We start from the raw sequence: 26,885 nt of genomic DNA on the forward strand, positions 1-26,885 counted from the left end.
TTTTACATCGACATCTTCCCGACATGGATGATGTTCTTCGACGGATTCACACGAGCAGATAGAGCAGGGGCAGAAGTAGTATTCATGTTGCCACAAAGGCAAATACTACCTTACTCCTTCCAACTAAGTAAGCTATGCTCCAATAATGTCGTTGAGTACCAAGCAATGATCATTGGGCTCCAAATGGCGATCAACATGGAAATCATAGCTCTTGAGGTATATGGCGACTCCAAGCTCATAATCAATCAACTCTTAACTGAATATGAGATGAGGAAAGATGATCTCATCCTATGCTTTTGGCTGGCAACTCAGCTGCTACAAAAGTTTGAGGCCGTGACACTAGAACATGTGCCAAGAAAGGAAAATCAAATGGCAGACGCTCTCGCCAATTTAGCCTCGAGTATGACACTAGGAGAATATGAAGCTGCAGATGTGCCAGTTTGCCAAAGATGAGTGATCCCACTTGTTACTCAAATGTCATCTCAGTACTTCCATTGGACGCTAAAGAGATGAGATAGTCGCTGATCAACTACTTGGAGCATGGAAAGCTTCCAGATGATCCTAGACACCACTCCGAAATATGTCGACGAGCATCTCGCTTCCTTTACTACAAAGGAACACTTTACCGACGCTCTTTTGAAGGAGTGCTCCTGAGATGTCTAGATGAGGAAGAAGCCAATCAAGCTATGGAAGAAGCATACTCAAGTGTGTGCGGAGCGCATCAATATGGACTAAAGCTACATTTCTAGCTCAAAAGAATGGGTTGCTATTGGCCAAGCATGGTGAAGGACTGCCTGGAACATGCCAAAAGGTGCCAAACCTGCCAATTCCATGCCAACTTCATACATCAATCGCCTGAACCATTACACCTTATAGTTGCTTCATGGCCGTTTGACGCATGGGGATTGGACGTCGTAGGACCAATTACGCCAAAGTCATCTGTAGGCGAAGCTTACATCTTAGCTGCAACAAATTACTTCTCTAAGTGGGCTGAGGCTATACCCCTAAGGGAAGTCAAGAAGGAAACTGTCGTTCGTTTCATCAAGGAGCATATCATCCACGGATATGGTGTGCCTCGTTACATTATCACTGACAATGGAAAACAGTTCTTCAACCGACTCATGGACGAGCTCTGCGAGAAATACAAGTTCAAGCAACACAAGTCTTCCATGTATTGATGTGATATATTCTAACACATAAATTAAACCTTATAATTGTAGTACGTGCAAGTAAGGATTGTTCTAGGCTGGGGATTAGAAGGGATGCTAATCTACACAATTTAAACTCTAAAACACTAAACTAGACTCAAAAATAGAAAACTAGACTCTAATAACTCAAAACTGACTAAAATGACTCAAAACACACAAACTAAGTTAAATTGACTCAAAACAGGTACTAGAAAGTGATTTGGATGAAAATTGAACTAAAAAGACTCAAAATACTAAATTGGACAGATTTCAACACGTTTCTAACTAATCTAACACACTTAATTAAAGGGGGGGATTGATTTGGACGAAACTAATTAAACTAAACAGATTGCATAAACTAAATAGGTTAGACACGAAATTGGGTGTTTTAAGGGTAAAAGGCTAGCTAGAGGGTCATTCTCCACATATGACACATATGTATATAAATTGATTTCCAGTTATTATTCCTATAAACCATGAATGACAATGCCCCAAATTAACCGTGAATTGCACAAATTAACTCTCAGATTTTCCTAATTTCATTGAATTAGATGGACAACGCATCGGCAACCAAATTATTCTTCAATAGTTCCCTACATGAACAGTATAATAGAGATACAATCAAAGATCATTAAGTTTTGTGAAAATCATAAGCATTGACATGACATTCGTAACTATGAACTGCATGATACTCTTGCCATGGATTTACTTAACACGATTGTGACTAGCAACCTCCACTACTTGTAAATATAAGTTCATAACTATTAGGTGAAATTCCCTTATATTTTAGCATCAAATTCATGCATGCAAACTAAGTGTGCACCCTTAATCAACATACAAGAATAAGTTATCAATCAAACAGATAAGTAAATCGCATTCATGTTTTATGAAACAATAACTGGAGGAAATCAATTCATATCACATATATGTTTATGGCTTTGAATCCACCTCTAGCTAAAAAGAAATTAGTTCCTCATGCTCGCAATTAAACAAAGACAATCAAATTTAAACATTGAAAACTAAGATAGAATACACCTAGAAACGCTCCAACAATCCAACATCTTAAATGGCAAGCACGGCTCTAGGTGGTTCTTCTTCTCCTTCCTTGCGTAGTTGTGGCATAATGGGGATTTTTTGAGTTTATGGCTCTTGTGTGTGGTGCGAATTATGGTGTGAATGTATGGGATGTGGTGGTCTGATTTGTGCGGCATAATGAGGTATTTATAGGCTAGGGTTCACATAATTTATGAAGGGAAAAAAAGTGCACAATCCTAGGGGAAAATGACTAGGGTTTGGTAGAAACCAAGGGGGAAAAGGTTAGGAACCTACGGCAAGGAATTAATACTTCTAGAAAGGAGGTTGTGGCAGTCTTCTAGGATTAGGAATAGGGTGTACACGGCAAGGATTTGGGCCTTCTAGAAGGGAATAGGTGCATCACCAATCTAGGGACAGATAGGACCTTCTAGAACCATATATTAGGTGAATTAATATGAAATTAAGTTCTCTTTGCATCTGGAATTAAGTGGAATAAGATTAGGTTAGGATAAGATAAGATAAGGTTGGATAAGATAAGGTTATTTGGATAAGGTTTCCTTCTTCTTAGCTGATTCCTTATCTTCCAAGTCTTTGATTTAATTCTTCTAGATGTTAAGCACATTGCTAGTCTCTTTTGATCTTCAATTTCGTCCATCCACCTTGCTCCATATGCAAGCTATCAATTCTAGCCCAAAATTGCTCTAAAATGCACCAAAATGCACTTTCTTGCCTCTTTTGCCATTTAAACCTACAAACACACAAAATAGCTTAAATTACTATAATATATAGAAACTAACTATGTAAATGCAAGAAAACAAGCTAACTAAGTCGCATAAATATGCTCCTATCAAATTCCCCCACACTCAGGTTTTGCTAGTCCTCGAGCAAAACAAAGAAAACAAAACACAGCCTAAACCTTCCAACAATTGCCTCAGGAATTTCCAATGCAACATGACATGTTAAAAATCACTACTACCACAAATTTTAGCTATCCTTACCCTCGGGCATATACTTAATCGCAGTTACCACTCACTACTCACATTTAATTAATTAAAACAACATTTTGAATGTAGTAACATGCCTTAGAGAATTCTCTCAATTCCTCACTACTCTTTATTTTCACACAGATTTTCTGACTACACTCCCTACACTAGGTATACGTGAGAAGATTGATATAAACATGTAGTCTAGCACTCACATATGTATAATCAAAGAAGGCACTTTTTGGAATTATTAACATGTATATGTATATGATCTTATGAATGGAATGCCACTACTTAGACGCGAGAACCAGGGATACCATATGCTTGTACCGATTTTAAACTCCACATATTGAAATACATAACAATCAATATAGAAGTCTAAGGGTTGTAACGGGGTTAGGGTATTGGCTAACAAAGAAAGGTAAGGATAAACAAAAGTTCTTAAAGCAATAGTAAGCAAAGTAATGAAATAAACACTTAGAATTCACTTTTGAATGCATAAACCAACTTTAAACACAAAAGGAAGATTCACACAACACTTAGGGCCAGATTCAAACTTTTGGACCCTTTCTTCAACAACCAATACTTGTGAGTTCATTCTCACTTATTTTCAACTCTTTTTTTTTTTCTTTTCTCAACTTCTTCTTCTTTTTTTTCTTTCCTTTTCATGTTTTTTTTTTGTTTTTTTCTTCCGTGCCCTCTCTCTTTCTTTGGCACACAAAACGTACAAGCTCATAGAATTCCAAAGAAACACCTTCCCCCACACTTGTTTTTCTACAAATTGTAGATTAAAAGGAATTCCCTCTAAGTAATGCTTCACTATCCTTTAAGAACAAGGGTATGGATAATCCTATTCTAGGCCAGGTAAGGATAGTGTGGCTAACAAAGAAAATAGGTTAAATAAGGCTCAAAAGGGTTAAACCTACAATACATATGCAAAGGGCAAGGCTTTTTGGCTCTGGTTTAACCAAACAACTTCATCTTATTGTATGTTATGCAATCAATTTTATGATTTGAATGAAACGGGCATGAGTTCTAGTATTTGGAACTATAGTGATGAAACGCATTCTAAGTAGCAACCAAGCAAAGAAATAATGCGATCATGCAACGACTTTAGAAAACAAGAATTCACAGATTAATAACTCTCCAAGTAAAGTTTAGGCTCAAGTTTCTCAGGGTTGTAGCGTTAGTTTGAGTTCATTCCTTCAAGCATGTTACAAAATTGACTTTTTCCTTTTGTGATTACATGTGAATTCGTAAATGATAACTACAACTAAGCATAAACCAAAGAGCATATCAAACTTCCACCCATGTTTGTAACTTTCTTTAATAGTCATGCAATTAAAAATCAAATCCTCATTATTGTGTTGGAAGGTACCCTAAGACACAAACAAACACACAAAAACAACTCTTTTTGGGTTTTTTCAAACACTCTTTTTCGATTTGTTTTTCAAATTTTCGGATTTTTTGTTATAAGACACATAAAAACACTTAAAAACATTGAGTAACAACTTTAGAAGTGATAGGTGATAAAATCTGACGAAATTTCATGAAAAACACTTTGTTTACCTTCTCCCCCCCCCCCCACACTTAAACTAAACATTATCCTCAATGTTTCAAACATAGACTCATACTCAAACAATCAAACAACACAACGAACAAATATGACAATTATGGCAAAGTAAAAGCAATAAAGAGTAGGGTTAAGAACGCAAATCTGGTTGTGGACTGTTGGAGATTCCTAGGTCTTCTTTATTTGAATGCATGGGTTGCCTCCTAAGAAGCGCTTGCTTTAACGTCTTTTAGCCGGACGATACCTCCTTTTAAGCTTCATTGTAGCCCATGGCATGGAGGGGTACATCCTCCACGGCATGCTCCTCAAAATACTCATAATAAGGCTCAAAGAATGGGAGGGGATATTGATCCTTCCTGATTGTGGCGTTGAGCTTCCTAAAGTCTATGTAAACTCTCTCACCACCTTGGATTTGATTGGGAACCTGCACCAAATAAGGTAACAACCTATTAGTTGAAATGGGAATTGGAATTAGAATAAGTGGCTCACCAATGTATTGCAATGAAGACTCAAAAGTGGCATCACAATCCACAAAATCACTATGGATGCTCTCGGCTAGATTGGGTTTCTTGATGGCAGGGGCGTGTCCCTTGTGTTTTTTTTTCTTTCTAATTCCCTCTTCATTGGTGGTTTGAAATGTATCCTTCTTAATTGGTGTTGAACGTTCTTGCCCTATATTTTTAATTATATCAATGGCAAAACAAGAACGAACATCATTAGGATTCTCAATAGATTCAGAAACTTTAAAGTTAATCATATCGCCACCAAACTCCATAGTTAAGGCTCCCTTGGCCACGTCAATCTTGGTGTGGGCTGTTTTCATGAAAGGTCGTCCAAGTAAGATTGGTGATGGTGGAGAGTAGGCTGAGTCCTCTATGTCAAGCACTAGGTAGCAAAAGGCACAGGTACACCCATATCTTGCCCACTCCACCACCAATTACCACGTCTCTGAAAGCTTCATGAGGACCCCGACATCATGCTCTCTCTTCTCAAAGTTAAAGATTTCTAGCATTACAACAAAGAAATCCATCAATGGGGTACAAATATTATATATAAATAGCCACATTATATTACATTATATATATACACGGTGATGGGACAAGGGACAATCACGTTACACATTTATATATATGGCCCAAAAGATCAAAGTCGTCCCATGTTTAAAGTGAATAGGCCTCACAAAATAAAGGCTGTACAAAGGAATTTGCTAGGCAGCCCTGCCTTCTATTCTTCCCGTTCGCAGCAATGGCTTTCTCTTATCTGCAATTAACTCACTTGTGATGACTCGTGCCTCGTCTCCACCATAACCGAACTCCCACAAATAGCACGGAGAACTACAGAGGTTAAAGAGGTGGAAAGCAACTCACCCTTGCGGTTCAAACCTGCACTCGCAACCATTATTTTTGTCCAGCACCATGTTCAGCAGGTGGCAGACGCGGAGAACGCAATGCAGCGAAGGAGCAGTACGGTGTAGTTGTGATTACAGTCAGTAGCAGCGCAGGATTGCAAGACAGTGCAGTTTGAATGTGAAACAGCAAGCAAGTGCAGTGGCCACGCGATGCCCTATATGTATGTGTATATGCATGTATATATAATGGTCTCAACAGTTGCAAATGAAACTAGTCTACATGTAGTGCAGTGATTGTGCAGTTCTACATATGCATAATGATCTCCCAAGTGTTATTGACCCGTATAAGCAAAAAAGGGACGGTGACTGTGCAAACAATGATCCGCATGCAGAGAAGGATGCAGTGCGGTGATTGTGCAAGTAAAAAATGGTCCGCGTGTGGAGAAGAATGCAAGGCGATGATTGTACAAACAATGATCCGCATGCAGATAAGAATGCAGTGCGATGACTGTGCAAGTAGAAAAATGGTCCGCATGCGGTGCAGTAAATAAGCCCATCGAGGAACCCAACATTGTCAATCTACCATACTCATCATCGAAACATACACACACACACAAAAAGAAGATGCACGCTACTATTAGCAAGTCAAAAGAAAAAAGGTGGTGGCGACAAAATCATTGAAAGATAGAAACACAAATAGGGATGATGGTGCATCAAACACCATCTAAAAAAAAAATAGAAAAAGAAAAAAAATATAAAAAAAAGAGAAAGGTTATGGTATGGTGCACGGCATCATTTTGAAAATATGATAATAATAATAAGGAAAGTAACACATCTTAGTGAGATATATGTTTCATTTGTATTTAGCATAATACATTGAATAAAATAAAGCCCGTATATTGACATCTCTAGAAATTACAAATAAGGGAGGTTGCTCATGTGCCGCCATAGTACTTGGCGGAACTCCAGGGAGAAGAGGCACCAGTGGTTGATTATTCGGAGCCTCAATACTTGGTCAAGCTCCAGATGACAAAGGCAAAAAGTGCCTCTTGAGTACAGCTATAAACCTCTGATGGTCATTTTGAATCCGACCTTCGGAGTCCTGCAGTTGATCAAGCTTCCTCTTCATGCTCGTCGAATAATTATTTGCAAGCATGTGCCAATCTCTATTCTTGCACTTGAGCTATTTGATCTTTTGTTTAAGATTTGCCACCTCGGCCGTCAATGATTCAACTTGGTGAGTTCGAGCAAGTAGACGTTGGCCTATATTAGACACAGAGTCCACGCACTGAACACTAAAAGCCAGGGAGTCTTGGACAGTCAACTCATCGGACCGTCTTGAAAGTAGCCTATTATCTCTAAGAGTAAGGAGGTTCCTAGCTACTACTATAGCCGTTATTGCATCCCTCATCATGGAGTCTTTAACTGTAAGAGGGCCAATCGAAGATAAGAAAAATGGGCCCCATATATTACCCTGATGCGGTGCGCCTGTATCACCCCCGAGACTCAAATTTAAGCAAATGTTAGACAGGTAGGCCATTTAAAAAAAAATGGTAAAAGAAAAGGGTCGTATGGAGTAAAATCTTAGAAATACACCAGAGACAATTTTCACAAGTTGTATCACCCTTAAGACTCAAATTTAAGCAAATGTTAGACAGGTAGGCCATTTAAAAAAAATGGTAAAAGAAAAGGATTGTATGGAGTAAAATCTCAGAAATACACCAGAGACAATTTTCACGAGCGGGCAATCTTCAAAGTGTGCATGTTGGATGTGATCGATACCTCTATAAAAGGAGAGGCAACGCAGCCACCAATTCAAAAATCGAAGAGACACCACTCTACGAATTTCAAAAGTTGGATTTTCCTGCATAAAATCCATGAACACTTTTCAGACACGACCTCATCTTCTTGGATAACATGTGCAACTTTGTCAAAGATCTCTGACAAAGTTGAAAACGCATGAAGTTCACTATTCCAACTAACATACTTTTGCCTATAAGCGTGGGTGATAAGGCCACACCTGCACCACTATTTGCTATTGGAAAATCCCTATATATGTCGACCTTCATACTCCGTAGCAAGACACAATTCCAAAACGCCTGACTATTCGTCCTTACCAATAATGCATTTGCAACCAAACCTCTCAAACATACTCAGTTTTCTTCCCTCTTGAAAACACCTCTTCAACCAGGTTACACCAGAGCAAAAGTATCTCATATCATTAGGGTAGAAAGCAAGAGTATCTCATAACTTGCTTTCTCCCTATCCTTTTTGTTGTTCTTATTCTTCCTTGCAGGACAAGGAGAAAAAGAACAATTAGCTGGCACTTGGAATCAACCTTCTGATTTGGAACCAACTGCCTGGAATCCCTTCCCTGATTACTTACCTAGCACTACTCTTAAGTACTCATCTTCAACTGTTGATGTACTTCCAAAGAAGATACCAGATGCCTGAAGAACAGATAAGACAAGCAAATGAAGGAAGATTTGTGAAAAACAAGTTCATTTGAGCAACATCAACAACATGCAATTAACAATTAAAAGGCGGAATCATGTTTATATGCACTCAAAAACAAAACTTAACCCATGAACTTCAAAGCTTAGTAGATAGGTGAACCAAGACTCAACTCAAAACAAAGTGAGTTGAGAAATCAATACCTTTATAGATTCCTCTTTGCATAAGCAAAGGCTAATCACCCAAAGAGAGGGCCTTCATTCCTTGCATCTTAGATCCATGGATTTGGATGGATGAAAAGGTTTCTCCAAGTTCCCAAAATTGAGAACCTCTAAGTCTCCACACCAAGGCATATTGAAGAAGAAATGAGTGACCTAGAGGAAGTAAGATTGCTAGCTTTTCCCCTCTAGATTGGCTGGCCTCTTTGAGAGCAAAGGGAGGTTTGTGTTCTCATCTTTACTCCTAAGAAAACCCTTAGGATGAAATGGCTATAAAGTTGTCTTTATACCACCTCACAATGGAGTGGCAAACTTGCAATTAAGCCAAGTTCACTACCCTCCTCTAAATGGCCGGCCTAAGGGGATTTATTGGGCTATTTGGGCCTTTGTGAATCATTATTCATTAAGTTGTCATACAACTTAAGTCAATGGACTTGACGTTCGAAGCCCATTGGGCCTTAAGGTCCAAAACTATCCCGAGGTCTTTAACGAACTTATTCGTTTGATTAATTAACATATTAATTAATCCTTGCCATAAATATTTAAACCATTTAATTATTCTTACTCATCTCCGTTGAATCTTCAATCTCTACCTTACACGGTGTACGATCCATTAGGTTCCTTTTAGCGAGGCAGTGGGCGATTCAAACTCTTTCAAATCGATTGTGAATTGAAACTTACTTTCAATTCTCCCGTTAGTGATAATACACTTTTAGGGCTTCCACAAACCATGGTTGACGCCTAGCAGCATGTCATGGTTACCCAAGCTAATCAGAAGAGGTGGAGAACCTATTCAGTATTAGGATTACAAATGCAATACGGTCTTTCTCTAATACAATACTCTTGACCACATTGTTTGGTTTGATAGTTTATTCATGTCTACTATCCAATGTGAGTCTTGTGCTTTATATGATTACTTTGAATGTGATTTGGAACACATTCCTAAATCTCATTCATACTTTGGCCAAAGATTCTTAATCATATCATAGAGTATTCTCCCTCAAACAGTTTGAAGGTTAGAGATCCCTTGTTGCGCATTCACTTGCCTTCATGGCTAAGTGGCTTAACCCCAACGATGCTGTGGACACCCTCCTGATGGAGTGACTTTGACATAATCAAAGATTAAGGACCTAACCATAAGACAACTGTGATGCCTCAGGTCAAAAGACTAATTTGCATTATCCCAACCATGAGTTCTCATGTGACATGAATATGAGAACTCTTCGTTGATCGTGTTCAGTGAACTCATTCTCTATTGAGCACCTACATACTTGTCTTGATGTCACACACACCAATGACTCGAGACTAGTCACTCTCCCTGAGAGAAGACATAGCACGTACTGATCTTAACGGACTGTCAATGCCCAATTGACAATCCTATGATCAGGAACGTTTAGGATGTGTCAACGAAAGAATGGTCTCATGAATCTAACTTCTTTAGATCGCATTCTTCCAATCACATATTCCTTGGACTTATCGTTTAAGCATATAACATTTATATGAGACGGCTCAAACAATAATCTTTGCCCTTTACATTTAAACTACATTAGTTTAACTTTGTGAAATGTCCGTAAAGTATCATCATATGATTGGTTTTAGGGCACATTTCCAACAATCTCCCACTTGCACTAGAGCCAATCAGCTTGGTTATCAATAATGATACCTCTTCTGTAATTCATTTCATAAATGGCTGAGTAGTAGGCCTAAACAAGATGGATATCTATATGTTATCCATAGAAGCAACCTTGAGAATAACGACGTCACCATTATTCATGATTCCTAATCATGTGGTTCAGTCTCTCACACATAAGGTGGCCACACCTTATCATCCTCAAACGAGCGGGCAAGCCGAGGTTTCGAATAGGGAAATCAAGCAGATTCTTGAGAAGACCGTGGGGCCTACAAGGAAGGATTGGAGTTTGCGCTTAAACGATGCATTGTGGGCGTATCACACTGCCTACAAAACCCCCATTGGGATGTCACCTTTTCGGCTCATCTATGGGAAGCCATGCCATCTTCCCGTCGAACTAGAGCATCGTGCACATTGGGCCGTTAAAACGTTCAATATGGACCTTGATGCCGCAGGTTTACATAGGAAGCTTCAATTGTGTGAGCTTGATGCAATCCGAAATGAAGCATATGAGAATGCCCGGATTTACAAGGAGAAAACAAAGGCATTTCATGACAAGATGATTCGTGCCAAGACGTTCTCTATTGGGCAGAAAGTGTTGTTGTTCAATTCTCGCCTTCGGTTGTTTCCGGGTAAGTTGCGTTCCAAATGGGTTGGTCCTTTTATTGTCACTAATGTTTTCCCTCATGGTGCAGTGCAAATCAAAAGTTCAAGGACACAGCAAGAATTCAAAGTGAATGGGCATCGATTGAAGCCCTATTACGAGATGTTTGAGGAGCATGTCGTGGAGGAGGTACCCCTCCATGCTGTGGAACCTAGTCAAGCTTAAACGGAGGTACCGTCCGGCTGGAAGACGTTAAAGCAAGCGCTACTTGGGAGGCAACCTAATACACTGAATAAAATAAAGTTGTCCATTGATCTCCGATTTGATTACAAAAAAAAAAAAAAAAAAAAAAAAAAAAAGATACTAAACATGGAGAAAGATGGAGCCTTCACAAAGGATGTTTACGTGAAGCCCACTACGAGGCGTCGAAGCAGAAGGCATAGGGGCGAAAGGCATCGGAGCTAGAGCATTCCAGGCCTCAATACTTGGCCAAACGCTGGATGACCCAGGAAAAAGGTGCCTCTGGAGATAAGCTGCAAGCCTTTGACGGTCACTTTGAATTCGACCCTCAGATTCTTGCAGCTCATCAAGCTTCCTCTTCATGCCCGACGAATGGTTATTTACAAGCACATGCAAACTTCTATTCTCGTACTTAAGCTGCTGGACCTCTCGCTTAAGACTTTCCACCTCTGCCATCAATGATTCCACCTGACGGGAGCGGGCAATCAGGCGTTGGCCCATGTTGGACACAGAGCTTGCACACTGAACACTAAGTGCGAGGGACTCTTGAACGGCCAACTCATCGGACCGTCCTGACAGCAGCCTACTATCTTTTGGAGTGAGGAGGGTCCTAGCTACTATTGTAGCTGTTGTGGTGTCCTGCATCACGGAGTCTTCACCTGTAAGAAGACCGTTAGAAGATAAAAAAGAAGGGCGCCATACATTACCTTGACGGGGCGCAACCGGATCGCTGCTGAGACTCAAATCTAAGCTAAGGTTCGATGAGTTTGCCATTTTTTCAAAAGTGTTCAAAGAGAAGGGGTGGATGGAGTAAATTTTCAAAGGGCCGGAGACGATTTTCAAGAATGGGAGATCTTCAGAGTGTGTATGTTGGCGGTGATCGATACCTCTATAAGAAGCCAAGGCGACGCGTCCACCGATTAAAAAAAACGGAATTTCCGGTGTAAGTTAGGCGACGCTTTCTCGGCTTTTCAGAAGACGCGTTCAACTTTGTCAAAAGATTTCTTCTTTTCAGAAAACACGTGGAGGCCATCATCGCAACTACACATCTTTAGCCGACAAGCGCAAAGTTCGGCGAAGCTTTCTCTGCTTTTTAGAAGACGCGTGCAGCTTTGTCAAAAGGAACCGCATCCGCACTACTACGTGTCGTTCAGAAAGCGAAGGGGCGCCTGCTCAGAAATCGAAGAGGCGTATTTAGAAATCGAAGAGGCGCCACTATTTCAAAAAGCCGGATTTGCGGGATTAAAACGTTTGTCGACAAGGGTAAAAGAACAGTACCACCACTTGCTATTATCTCTATATATGTCGACCTTCATCTTTTATGGCAAGGCAAACCTGAAGAAAATGCCCAACTCTTCCTCACCTCTGAGGGCGCACTCCCAACAAAGCCTTTCGAAATACTCAATTTTTTCTTCTTCCCCAAATATGATACCAGATGCCTGGAGTACAGATGACATAGGAGGAAACGGCGAATTGAAGAATGTGCTGATTCATTCACCGGTTCTTCAAAAGCAAAGGTATCTCATATCATCAAGGTCAAAAGCAAAAGTATCTCATATCATGCTCTTTCCCTGTCTTTTTCTTTGTCCTTGTTCTTACTCGCATGGCAAAGTGAAAGAAGCAATCAGCCGACACTTGGAGTCAGTCTTTCGATCTGGAGCCAACTGCCTGGAATCTATTCCTGGTTGCTTACCTAGCGTTGCTCTCGAGTAGTCATCTTCAACGGAGCAAGTAAGGCAAGTGAAAATGATACATTGAAGCATGTGGAGACAAGCAACAACTGCATATGCTGAGCTATCCTCTAACCCTCTTCAATACGAATTGGAAAGATTGAACAAAGAAACAGATAAAAGGAAGAAGCTCAGACCTTCGGGGAAGACCAAAAGAATCCTGCTGCCCAGTTCAAGAAGTAGCACAAAGGAAAATCAACGATGGGCGGAAACCAGTTCAAGAGTAAGCCTGTGGAATCACCATGATCACGCCTCAATGCAATTACCAAGGAGAAGATGGAATTTACACTCCATAACCAGATTTGCGTCCCTAAACTCTTCTCTTTGTCAAGTTACATTCTGCCATGTTTAGTATGTTTAGTTGCTTTTTGTGTGTTTACCTATGTTTTGTGTGAATCTATGCTTAAAACATTGAGGACAATGTTTGATTTAAGTGTGGGGGGGGGGGGGGGTAACTAAGTATATTTAATGCAAATTCGTGGGATTTTATCACCCATTACTTCAAATGTTGTTCCTTGCTGTTTTAAGGTGTTTTTAAGTTGTTTTAGAGTGTTTTAGTATGTTTTGTTTTTATAACTCCGAAAATCACATAAAAATTTGAAAAAAAAAAACATGTTTTGAAAAGCCTAAAAAGAGTGTTTTGAGTCGTTTTTGTGTGTTTGTGTCTTAGGGTACCTTCCAACACTATGATAAGGATTTGGTTTGTAATTGCATGACTGTTAAAAAGAGTTATAAACATAGAGAAAAGTTTGATTTACTCTTGGTATATGCTTGGTTATGGTTATAATGTATGACTTCACATGCAATCATAAAAGAAAAATTCATTTTTGTAACATGCTTGAAGGAAGGAACTCAAACAAACGCTACAACCCTGTGAGACTCGAGCCATTACCTTCTTTGGAGAGTTATTTTCTGTGATTCTTTGTTTTCTAAAGTTGTTGCATGATCTCATTATTCCTTGCTTGGTTGCTACTTAGAATGCAATTGTATCATGATAGAACTAAATGCTAGAACTTATATCCGTTTCATTCAAAGCATGACATTGAATTGCATAACATATATCAAGATGAAGTTGTGTAGTTGCCACCATAACCAAATAGCCTTACTTCCCATATTTTGTATATATTGTAAGTTTTAACCCTGTTGAGCCTCGTTTAGCCTTTATTCTTTGTTAACCCACATTATCCTTACCTAGCCTAGAATAGGACTTTCCATACCCTTGTTCTTGAAGTATAGTGGAGCATAACTTAGAAGGAATTCTTTTTGAGTGACATTCGTGCAGAAAACAAGTGTGGGGGAAGGAATTTTTGTGTGTATGTGTGTGCCTAAGTCTTAAAGGAGGCACGAGAAAAAGAAAAAAAAAATGTGAGAAAAAGAAGAAGAAAAGAAAGAAAAAGAGTGAAAATAAGTGAGAATGAACTCACAAGCGTTGATGGTTGAAGAAAGGGTCCAAAAAAGTTGAATATGGCCCTAAGTTTTGTGTGACTTCCCCTTGGGTGTTCAAAGTCGACTTCTGCGTTCTAAAGGGAATTCTAAATGTCTAATTCATTACTTTGCTCACTATTGCTTAAAGAACCTTTGTTTTCCATACTCCTTCTTTATTATCCAAACACCCCAAGCCCCATTATAACCCGTGACTTCAATCTTGAGTGTTATGTATTTCAATTGTGGAGTTTGAACTTGGTATGAGCATATGGTGTCACTGGTTCTCGCATCTAAGCAATAGCATTCCATTCATGAGATCATATCTAAACATGCTTATTAACTCCAGAAATTGCTTCCTTTGAAATACATATATGTGAGTGTTCGTTTTTATGTTTACATCAATCTTTTCACATATAACTAGTTTAGGGTGCGTAGTCAGAAAATCTGAGTGAAAATTGAGTGCATATCTTGTAAGGAATTGAGCAAATTCTCTAAGGCATGTTACTACATTCAAAATATAGTTTTAAATGCTTAATTGTGAACTAGTATGTGGTGACTATGATTAAGAATGTACTTAAGTGTAAAGATGGCTAAAACCTGTGGGAATAATGATTTTTAATTTGTCATGTGCATTGGAAATCCCTGAGACGATTGTTGGAAGGTGTAGGTTGTGTTGTGTTCGTTTTGTTTTGTTTTTGGTTTCTTTTGTTTTGTTTTGCTCGAGGACTAGCAAAAGCTAAGTGTGGGGGAATCTGATAGGAGCATATTTAGGCGACTTACTTAGCTTGTTTTCGTGCATTTATATTGTTAATTCCTAGTTGTTTTAGTAGTTTAAGCCATTTTCGTGTGTTTTTAGGTTCATATGGCTAAGGAAACAAAAAGATGCATTTTGGAGCATTTTGGAGCAAAATTGGGCTTGGAATGGATAGCATATGCTTGGAGCCAAAGTGTTGGACGAATTTGAAGGCCTTGTATGCACTTTGGACATAAAACAAAGGGCCTAGCCCAATCAAACAATCCTTTGAGCCATGCAAAACCTCTAGCCCAATCAAACAATCCATCAAAGCCATGCAAAACCACCATCCACACACACTTCACACAAACCACAACCCTTAACCGTACCTTCCCATTGCATTTCCAGCATTCCACTTCATCATTACACCACATTCTCCCTCTTTAATCCACATGCATTCATCATCATTCACTCTAGTTTTAATTCACATGCAAACACATTCATTCTCCAACATTGCACATGCACTTTGCCTTTCATCATTGCACCACAAATCAACCACATTCACACATCACCCATTCACCCTTTGTCGTGCATCACTCCCATTCTTTAATCCAATTCAGCCATTTAATCATTCAACCATGCTTTCCCATTTCATTACTCATTGCACATGCATTCACACCCCTTTAATCCACATGCTTTCACAACCTAATTCACATGCACATTCAATCAAACACAATCAATGCCGTGAGTTCCCCCCCCCTAACATTTCCAGCTTTTCTTCATCTTTGCAGCCACACTTCCACATGCATTCCCTATTTTCCTAGCTGTTTTTCCATCATTATTTCATCCACATGCAATCTCAATCATAACAGCCACATTCACTCTTAAACAATCATCCACATATTCTCCCATTCCCCCTATAAAAACCCACGCATTCATACACAAAAACACACTCTTCCATTTCAGAAAATCATCCATTCACACACACAAACTCCCTTTTGTGCCGTGCCTTCCCCATCAATCCATTCTTCCATCTCCAACCACTCCCCACTCCATTCCACATACACCTAAAGCCCTAAACATCTCCTTAGACCTTGTGCCACAACGAAGAGGAAGAGAAGAGTGCCTAAACGTTCATACAATTCAAGTTTGAGTTGTTGGAATGTTTGGGTGTTTCTTTGATTTCAAAGTTATAATTTAATTCTCTTTGTTTTGTACGTATGAGGAATGGAAGATAAGAGGGCCTAAACGTTCATACAATTCAAGTTTGAGTTGTTGGAATGTTTAGGTGTTTCTTTGATTTCAAAGTTATGAGGAACTAAACCCCCTTTAGCTAGGGGGTGATTCGAAACTATGTTTATATTTGCAATATGAATTGATTAACTTTCGTTGGAATTTCATAAGTTGTGGATTCAATTTGTTTAACCGTTTGATTGATAACTTATTTATGAATGTTTATTAAGAATGCGCGCTTAATTTTCATGCATAAATATAACGCTAGAATATAAGTGAATTTCACCTAATCGTTATGAACTTATATTCACAAGTAGTGGAGGTTGCTTATAAACAATCGCGTTAAATGAATTCTTGGCACTAGTTTCATGCTCATCATAGTAACGAATGCCTCGTCAACACTTATAGTTTTCATAATGCTTAATGATCTTTGATTGTATCTTTATTGTGCTTTTCACGTAAAGGACTTTTGGAGAATGTGGTGAATTGCGTTGTGCTAACCCATCCAATTCATTAACTTAAGGAGAACTTGACGGTTAATTTAAGCGGACCTAATTAACCCGGGGTGTTGAGTTTCATAACTTATCGAAAGACCAACTGAAAATCAATCTTGTATGCAAGTGTAACATGTGTGGAGAAGAACCCCTTGGCTATTCCATCATCCATATTTTCATCACATTCATATTTACATTTTGCCCTTAATTATATTCTGTCCATTTAATTTAATATCGTCCAAACACATTTCCCCCATATTTCGTTGAGTCTTAATCATTCGTATTTGTTTTATTTTTGTGTCTTTAAGCATTTGGAGTCATAAACACTTCCAAATTCGTCTAAATCAAGTTCTAGTTTCTGTTTAAGTCAATTTGATTGTTTTAGGCAGTTGAATATTTCAAAGTTATTCTGAGTCATAGAGTCTTGTTAAGAGGCTTTACATTTAGTTTTTGTGTTTTCAAGTCAATTCAAAATAGATTAGCACCCCTAGTTAATCCCCGGTTAGAACGATCCCTACTTACATCATTACTACAATTGTCACAAATAGGGTTTAATTTGTGTGCGTATAAATCACGCATCAGAATTAAGAGGTGCAACTCTATGACATAGTCATAAAGTTCAAACCATTCAACTGAGATGGTTTATAAATCTTTCTGGACTACCTTGGAGCTTGTGGTATAGGAACTAGGTTGTCTTAGAAGTATATATATATGGGTAATTGATAATGTCCAACGAACTAAATCTTATTCATGTTCATTCTTCTCCTAATGGAGAAATTCATTATCTTACGATGCTACTTTCCTTGATATTTTTCAAGGAAATTAATCTAAAGTGTTACTTTTTCCTTGGATCAAATCTAAGGAGGTAAATACTTTAGACGTCTTACTCATCTACTTACATTTCTTGAATTCTTTGAAACCTTTTGCAAAGTATTCGGACTTGTGTTTATTCAAAATAAACTATAGTCCAATCGAGAGTGATCTTCGGTGAATGTCATACAACATGAGTAGTATTATGTTGTGGACAAGTGCCACTAACATATAAGTGAATTAACTTCAACAACTTTGTGATTCTTTCTTCTTTCCAAAAGAATAAAGATTCGAACATTTCGCCTCTATACAATTTTAACAAGAAGGTATTGGATCCGGATCTTACGATTCAAAGCATCCATCTATGACCAACTCGTAACTTATGTTTTAGAGGTATCACAACTCAGTTGGGATTAGTCACTACCTTGCAACCTTTTGGGTTTTAAGCATCATCGTATTCTAAACAGTTAAACTACTATATCATCTCTACTATAGAGACAACCAATTAAATTACAATAATCTAATTATTGATTAATAAAGAACAATGTTTTGTCAAACAAAACATTTATCCATCTCTACTATAGTGACGGATTTAAGTTCCTTAAAATTGGAATGTAAAGACAATCTTTAGTATTTTCCAATTTCTTTGGTAGTTCATATGAGGAAGTAAGTACAATCCGCTTTCGCAGAGATCTATATTTTATTCACTTTCCGAATGTGAAGTACTTTCTCTTCTCTCATTAATCTTCTACTTTTTATTAGCACACTTTTACAACAATTGTAAAACATAGTTACTAATACGGAATCAAGCATTCAAGTAGAAGAACCAACTATTTTGAACTATTTCAAGAACATATTACAACACCTTCGAAAGGTGTGTTTTTGACACTTGCAAGACATTTCTTGCAAATACCCCTTCCAATGTCCATCCTTTCATAAAGAAAGTTTGTTCCCTTGGAGTTATTTTGCCTTCTTCATTTGACTTCTCCTTTGACTACAATAGTCATGGTCCCTAAACTCCCACTATCTCTCTTGAAACTTATTTCAATTGTGTTATACACATCAAACAATTTGGAGAGTGTGTGGTTATTGTTCACTATATAGTTTACAATAAACTTAGTGAACCATTAGGATAGGGACACAAAGGTGAAGTCCTTGCCTAATTTCCGTCTCGTTAAGTGGTTTAACACTTCAACACTCAATGATTCAAAATCATCATAAGTCCATGTTGATGGACTATTTTTGTCAACCAACCATTATGTTCTAAACATAATTACAAACTTTCAAGAGTTGTTCAAGGCAACTCTCATTTCTTCATACAACAATTTGTAAGTGAAGAATCATGGCACATAAAGCGTCCATGCCCTTGTGCTTACTTCAAAAGTTCCTTGTTTATGTAACAAAGAAACAAGCACTAAAGTTTGTGTTGATTAAGGGTTGTTCAAAGCAACTCTTATTTCTTCATACAACAATTTGTATTTGAAGAATTATGACATTAAAAGTGTTGTCCTTCTCATGTTAGACTTATCTAACATATTCTTCCAATGATACATTATCAATAGGAAGATTGTGAGGATGAGACTACTTAGTTACATCTACAAGCCATTAAAGACAATCTATGGGATTGTAGAACTAAGTCTGGAAATTAAAGCATTCGGCTTTTCTTTGTCAAGTTTTGGATAGCGTTTGCAAATATATTGGTAAACAAATACATAACGAATATAAATTGATTGATTTTAAGCCATTTGATTCGGGTCTTTAAATCAAATAGCACCACCCACTATTTTTGGCAAATTCCATATCGCTCATCGGAATTCGAGAGTTATGTTGAACTCTTAGCGGGGTATGGGAGACTCACCATTACCAAGCCCACCTCAGAATTATATCATGTTGGTTAGCAAAAATAATGATGAGAGAATAACACTTTAGTCATTTACAACTCTTGTAATTACCCATCTAGTTTGGCCTCTAGAGAATGAATGCCTCAGAATTATATCATGTTGGCACCATTGCACTTAGTTAAGTTATTCCCACCATGCTTAGTTTATGTAGAGGTTCAAGCATAACCTCAGAATTATATCATGTTGGTCATACTCGTTGTCTACACTCACCTCATCATATGTTTATGGACTCCTCCTGGATGTAAGCACATACTTTGAACTTCCCCATTATAGGGTGAAGCCGGTGTACAAGTCACAAACGATTGGAGCCCACCACGGTGGAAGGCCTACGAAGAAATGTTCAAAGCATCTCTCGCTTATCAACTTAATAATGGTTTGGTTGAGGGTTTTAGGTCTCATCACATAAATATACATTTTAATCCAATTAAAACATTTTGGTCCTATTACAACTATTGGTCCATATGATTGATTTAGTAGTATATAATACTCCCACTATGCTTTTAAAACGGTTTTTAAAGCAAGACTATATGGTACTACTAACATAAGATTTGCATTCATTGATGGACTATATAGTTGCCTTAGGGCCTTAGGATGACTATGAACCTTTGATTCGATTCAACACGAGCCTAGTGTTGAATCTCGGTCTAGGGATGGTGATTGATTTTAGTTACGCGTTTAATCACATTAAGGTGTGTTGTCTTATTGGGCGTTGGACCCAACCACTCCAATTTCATGCATATCGAATAAAACAAGAAAGGAGTACTTCAAAGTAAATAAGAGCTTATGCTCTTTTACAACAATTGATCAAATCAAATTACTTTAAAGTAACGAAGAGCTTATGCTCTTTTACAACAATTGATCATATCAAATTACAACCAAAATTTAATCTACACATTCCCATAGTTCAAACAAATTTGAAACGGCCTTTCACATAGCTCAATTATAGTAGGCTTAGGTTCATAATCACCCTTTCTTTAATTAATTAACGCTTTAACTAATTAAACTTGAATGCAACATTTTCATTTGGTTTTTGTATCCATAGAATTGATTTAAATGGAGCTAAATGAAATGAAAATCCAATTCTTATTTAAAGAGACAAAATAATTTTGTTCTCTACCTAATTTGGGCCAAAATGCTATGACCTCAACTTGTTTGGGCCATAGTGCAATTAACCTCAACTTTTGGGCTATTTTGCAAAAACTTTAACTTTTGGGGTCACTTTGTAAAAACACAAAAGTCCACTACTTCATGTAATTACAACTAGAACCCAAAAATTTCCACAAAAGCTAAAACTTCATTAAAGGTGCAAAACAATTTGTCCTTTTAGTGATTTTGGACCTTTACGTAAAAACGTAAACTTTTGGGTCATAGTACAAATACACAAAAGTATCAAAACTTTATGTAATTGCATGAAAGCCCCACAAGGACCCTAATTGAGTAGGGTGGCCGGTTTTGAAGCAAAGTAATAAAAAAAAAATTCAAAGTTTTTGTAAGTGGGGTGTGTGAAATGGAATAAATCATTACACACCTACCCACTAAAATTTCTTTAATTTTTCAAAATAAATATCTAATATATTTAAACATAAGAAATATTTCAAAACAAAAACTTTATGAAATAAATCAAAACTTTGAATCAAAACACCAAACCTTTTGTTCTTGGCAAGAACATATCAAGAACAATGAAGAACATTCATGAAAAACCCATAAGAGCTCCATGAACATTCTTCATCCAAAAACATCCCAAAACCACTCAAACTTAAGGGAAATAACATACAACCATACTAGGGTATATAGGGGTTCCAAAAGTCACTTTAAAACACTTTTAACAAGTCAAACAAGAACCCAAAAATCCACCCTTTGGATTTGGCCGAATTTCCCCAAAAACATGGCACCAAAATTTAGCTCCAAAATTCATGCTCATATGAACTACATCTACAACATTTGAGATGACAAATTTTCTAACAAAATTTACATTCAAAGAAGCAAGAATAAAGCTTGTAACAATTACAACATTCAAGTCACAAACTATGAACTACAAAACCTAAAAGGATTCACCAACTACTAGACTTAGGCTCTGATACCACTTGAAGGAAGATTTGTGAAAAACAAGTTCATTTGAGCAACATCAACAACATGCAATTAACAATTAAAAGGCGGAATCATGTTTATATGCACTCAAAAACAAAACTTAACCCATGAACTTCAAAGCCTAGTAGATAGGTGAACCAAGACTCAACTCAAAACAAAGTGAGTTGAGAAATCAATACCTTTATAGATTCCTCTTTGCATAAGCAAAGGCTAATCACCCAAAGAGAGGGCCTTCATTCCTTGCATCTTAGATCCATGGATTTGGATGGATGAAAAGGTTTCTCCAAGTTCCCAAAATTGAGAACCTCTAAGTCTCCACACCAAGGCATATTGAAGAAGAAATGAGTGACCTAGAGGAAGTAAGATTGCTAGCTTTTCCCCTCTAGATTGGCCGGCCTCTTTGAGAGCAAAGGGAGGTTTGTGTTCTCATCTTTACTCCTAAGAAAACCCTTAGGATGAAATGGCTATAAAGTTGTCTTTATACCACCTCACAATGGAGTGGCAAACTTGCAATTAAGCTAAGTTCACTACCCTCCTCTAAATGGCCGGCCTAAGGGGATTTATTGGGCTATTTGGGCCTTTGTGAATCATTATTCATTAAGTTGTCATACAACTTAAGTCAATGGACTTGACGTTCGAAGCCTATTGGGCCTTAAGGTCCAAAACTATCCCGAGGTCTTTAACGAACTTATTCGTTTGATTAATTAACATATTAATTAATCCTTGCCATAAATAATTAAACCATTTAATTATTCTTACTCATCTCCGTTGAATCTTCAATCTCTACCTTACACGGTGTACGATCCATTAGGTTCCTTTTAGCGAGGCAGTGGGCGATTCAAACTCTTTCAAATCAATTGTGAATTGAAACTTACTTTCAATTCTCCCGTTAGTGATAATACACTTTTAGGGCTTCCACAAACCATGGTTGACGCCTAGCAGCATGTCATGGTTACCCAAGCTAATCAGAAGAGGTGGAGAACCTATTCAGTATTAGGATTACAAATGCAATACGGTCTTTCTCTAATACAATACTCTTGACCACATTGTTTGGTTTGATAGTTTATTCATGTCTACTATCCAATGTGAGTCTTGTACTTTATATGATTACTTTGAATGTGATTTGGAACACATTCCTAAATCTCATTCATACTTTGGCCAAAGATTCTTAATCATATCATAGAGTATTCTCCCTCAAACAGTTTGAAGGTTAGAGATCCCTTGTTGCGCATTCACTTGCCTCCATGGCTAAGTGGCTTAACCCCACGATGCTGTGGACACCCTCCTGATGGAGTGACTTTGACATAATCAAAGATTAAGGACCTAACCACAAGACAACTGTGATGCCTCAGGTCAAAAGACTAATTTGCATTATCCCAACCATGAGTTCTCATGTGACATGAATATGAGAACTCTTCGTTGATCGTGTTCCGTGAACTCATTCTCTATTGAGCACCTACGTACTTGTCTTGATGTCACACACACCAATGACTCGAGACTAGTCACTCTCCCTGAGAGAAGACATAGCACGTACTGATCTTAACGGACTGTCAATGCCCAATTGACAATCCTATGATCAAGAACGTTTAGGATGTGTCAACGAAAGAATGGTCTCATGAATCTAACTTCTTTAGATCGCATTCTTCCAATCACATATTCCTTGGACTTATCGTTTAAGCATATAACATTTATATGAGACGGCTCAAACAATAATCTTTGCCCTTTACATTTAAACTACATTAGTTTAACTTTGTGAAATGTCCGTAAAGTATCATCATATGATTGGTTTTAGGGCACATTTCCAACAGCAAAAATGATACATCGAAGCATGTGGAGACAAACGCAACAAATACATGTGCTGATTCATTCGCTACTTCTTCAAAAGAAAAAGTATCTCATATCATCAGGGTCGAAAGCAAAGGTATCTCATATCATGCTTTTTCCCTGTCTTTTCTTTTGCCCTTGCTCTTGCTTGCAAGACAAGGAGAAAGAAAGAAATCAGTCAGAACCTGAAATCAAACTTCTGGTCTGGAACTGATTGCCCGGAACCTTTGCCTGGTTGCTTATCTAGCATTGCTCTCGAGTGCTCGTCTTCAACTATTGGTGGGTCTCGAATTTCCTCAGTGAATACTCCAAGGACAATTGATATGATGTTGGCTCTTTACATTGAAGCTGGCAAGCATGGATGAGTCGCAGAAAGATGATGCTCTGAAGAACCATTTAAAGGTAAATGGTTGCGCACCATTTCTACTATGCAAAAGAAACAAGCAGAGAAGAATGCAGGATGATGAGCTGGAACCAATCATTGTAGCACAACACCCTTCCCTGCAGAACTACATAGTCCAAATAAAAGGAGTAAATTTAGACATTTGGTGCAAGTCTGGCAGAAGAAACCCCTCAGCCCAGTTCAAGAATAAGCCTGTAGAAAGTCAACAATTGGAGGAAACCAAAAAATTCTCCAACCCAGTTCAAGATCAAAGTTGTGGAAAGTCAACAAGTGTGACAAAATACGTGTCGATTCATCCACTACCAAAGCCAAAGATCATCTACCACGTGAAGCTCCTTGTGGTCTAATTTCATTCAAGAGCAAGCCTCGACGACCCTTGGAAGAAATTTCAAACAAAATTCAAGAACAAGCCTCAACGACACTTGAAGAAAACTTTCATCCCAATTCAAGATGAAGTCTCAGCGACCCTTGAAGAAATTTCTAGTCCATTTCAAGATCAAGCCTTGAAGGCCCTTGGAACGGCATCTACATTAAGGGACTTCAAAACGCATCTCCTACACATGACAAACACATGTATACGACGTGCCTTGAAGTGGGGGCATTTGTAGACATTGAAATTTCGGTGAAATAAATGTTGACTAATAATTAAAATTTCAACGTTCACGTATCACATAAATTTTACACGTATCATGTAACTCAATAAAAAATCAAACAAAATTAGAAAAGTCATCAAATAAGACATGTGTCAACACCTGGCAGAAATGATTTATTTCTTCTGAATATTATATTCAAAATTTGGCCTTGAAAAATTCTATAAATAAAAGCCAATTTCATTCATTTCACTTCACCAATTCACATCACACCAAAACCTTGAAACTTTGAAACTCTAAAGCTCTCAAGCAAATCCCGAAGGATCAAGAAAGCCCTTTTCGTTCTTCGTCAAATCTTTCTTCTAGATCAAGCCCTGACGGCCCTTGAAGAACTTCCACCAATTCAAGATCAAGCCCCGAAGGCCTTGAAGATTTGTTCATCCTAAGATCAAGCCTCGAAGGCCCTTTGGATCAACAACATCAACAAATCTACACCATTGTTCATCCCTAGATCAAGCCCCGACAACCCTTTTGGATCAACAACATCAACAAATCCGCATAATTGTTCATTCCTAGACCAAGCCTCGACTGCCATTTGTATAAACAACCCATCAACAAATCTACACATTACGAAGATATAATCAGAGGATCAAATTGTAAAAGAGATTGTAACCCCAAAATCAATACAAAATATTATTTTGTACACATGTTCTTGTTTCATTCATTGCAGGAATATTCATGTTCACACATCCATCCCGGCTTCAAATTTCTGGACCGATGATTAAACCAAGAGTATTTCCACCCCAATTTTTCATAGATTTGACATGTCCCAGTGATAGGAACATATTTATGCAACTTTGTTATCTTATTTCTTTGCATTTACTTCGTTAATTTCCATTTCTTTTGATAGTTTATGTTATTTTCGTATTATTGTAGGTCTAGTTGGTAAAGATGACAAAAAATGGCAAAATGGAGCAGTTTGGAGCAGTTTTGGACTTGGATTGGATAGCAGGCGTGGATAGCATATGTGCTGTACGTTTTTGGTATTTAAATGGTGTTAGACATATGCTAAAAGCTGGAGAAATTAAAGTTAAGGCTTGGAAGGCAAGGAATTACACATGAAAAAGGAATCCCAGTCACATTCCAACACTTTCTACCTGATTTTTAAAGTCCTAAAATAACTTAAAAAGGCCAAAACCCTTTCCTCCTTGGATTCAACCATTTTCCCCTATATATATATGAAATTCTTGCAGAGATTTAGGGAGTGCCATGCCTACCATTCATCCATTGAAGTTGTTGGAGTTTTTTGGGTTTTTTCTCTCTTTGTTTTAATTTTCAATGTTTAATTTAGATTGTTTTTCAGTTATGATGAACATGTGTAACTAAATTTCTTTTTAGCTAGAGGTGAATTCGAAGCCATGATCATATGTTTTATATAAATTGATTACATCCAGTTATTGTTTCATAAAACATGAATGCGATTTACTTATCTGCTTTATAGAGAACTTATTCTTGTATGTTTATTAAGGGTGCACACTTAATTTGCATGCAGGGAATTGATGCTAGAATATAAGGGAATTTCACCTAATCGTTATGAACTTATATTTACAAGTAGTAAAAGTCACTAGTCATGATTGAGTTAAGTAAATTCTTAGCAGGAGTATCATGCTTTTCATAGTTATAAATGATTTGTCAAATGCTTATGATTTTCATAGAACTTAATGATCTTTCAGATGTATCTCTATCATGCTTTTCATAGTTAGGGAACTTGAGAAGAATAATTTGGTTGCGTCGCTGAGTCCAATTCAATGAACTTAGGAAAATCTGAGAGTTAATTAGTGCTTTTCACAATTAATTTGGGGCATTGTCATTCGTGGTTTATAGAAAGAATAACTGGAAATTGATTTGTATGCATATGTTTCATGTGTGGAGAAGAATCCTTTAGCTATCATTTCATCCATATTTCATTCACAACTTAATTTACTTGTTGCACTTTACTTTTGTTTTAATTAAATTCGTCCAAAATCTCCCCCCTCATTGTTTTCTTTTTAGTTTAACTTAGTTTTCAGTTTATAAGTTTAATTTGTGTTGATTAGCATCATTTCTAATCCCCAGAATAGAACGATCTCTACTTACTCATACTATGATTACATGAGGTGATGAGCAATCGTTTGAAACCAAGCTTGATGCAGATCGTCGTTGAAATTATTTGAATTGAGCTTGTAGGTTCTAAGGAGAGGATGTTATATGGACTTCAGTATGCAAAAGATGAGGAAAATGAAACTGAATTAGAACAACTCGAACGAAGTCACTCATAATGTGACGACCCATCCCTAATTTTCCATGTAATATGTAAAATGACATTTATGCCCTTGTTGGCAA

This window comes from Pyrus communis, chromosome 1, assembly GCF_963583255.1.
Source record: "Pyrus communis chromosome 1, drPyrComm1.1, whole genome shotgun sequence".
NCBI classification, from domain to species: Eukaryota; Viridiplantae; Streptophyta; class Magnoliopsida; order Rosales; family Rosaceae; genus Pyrus; species Pyrus communis.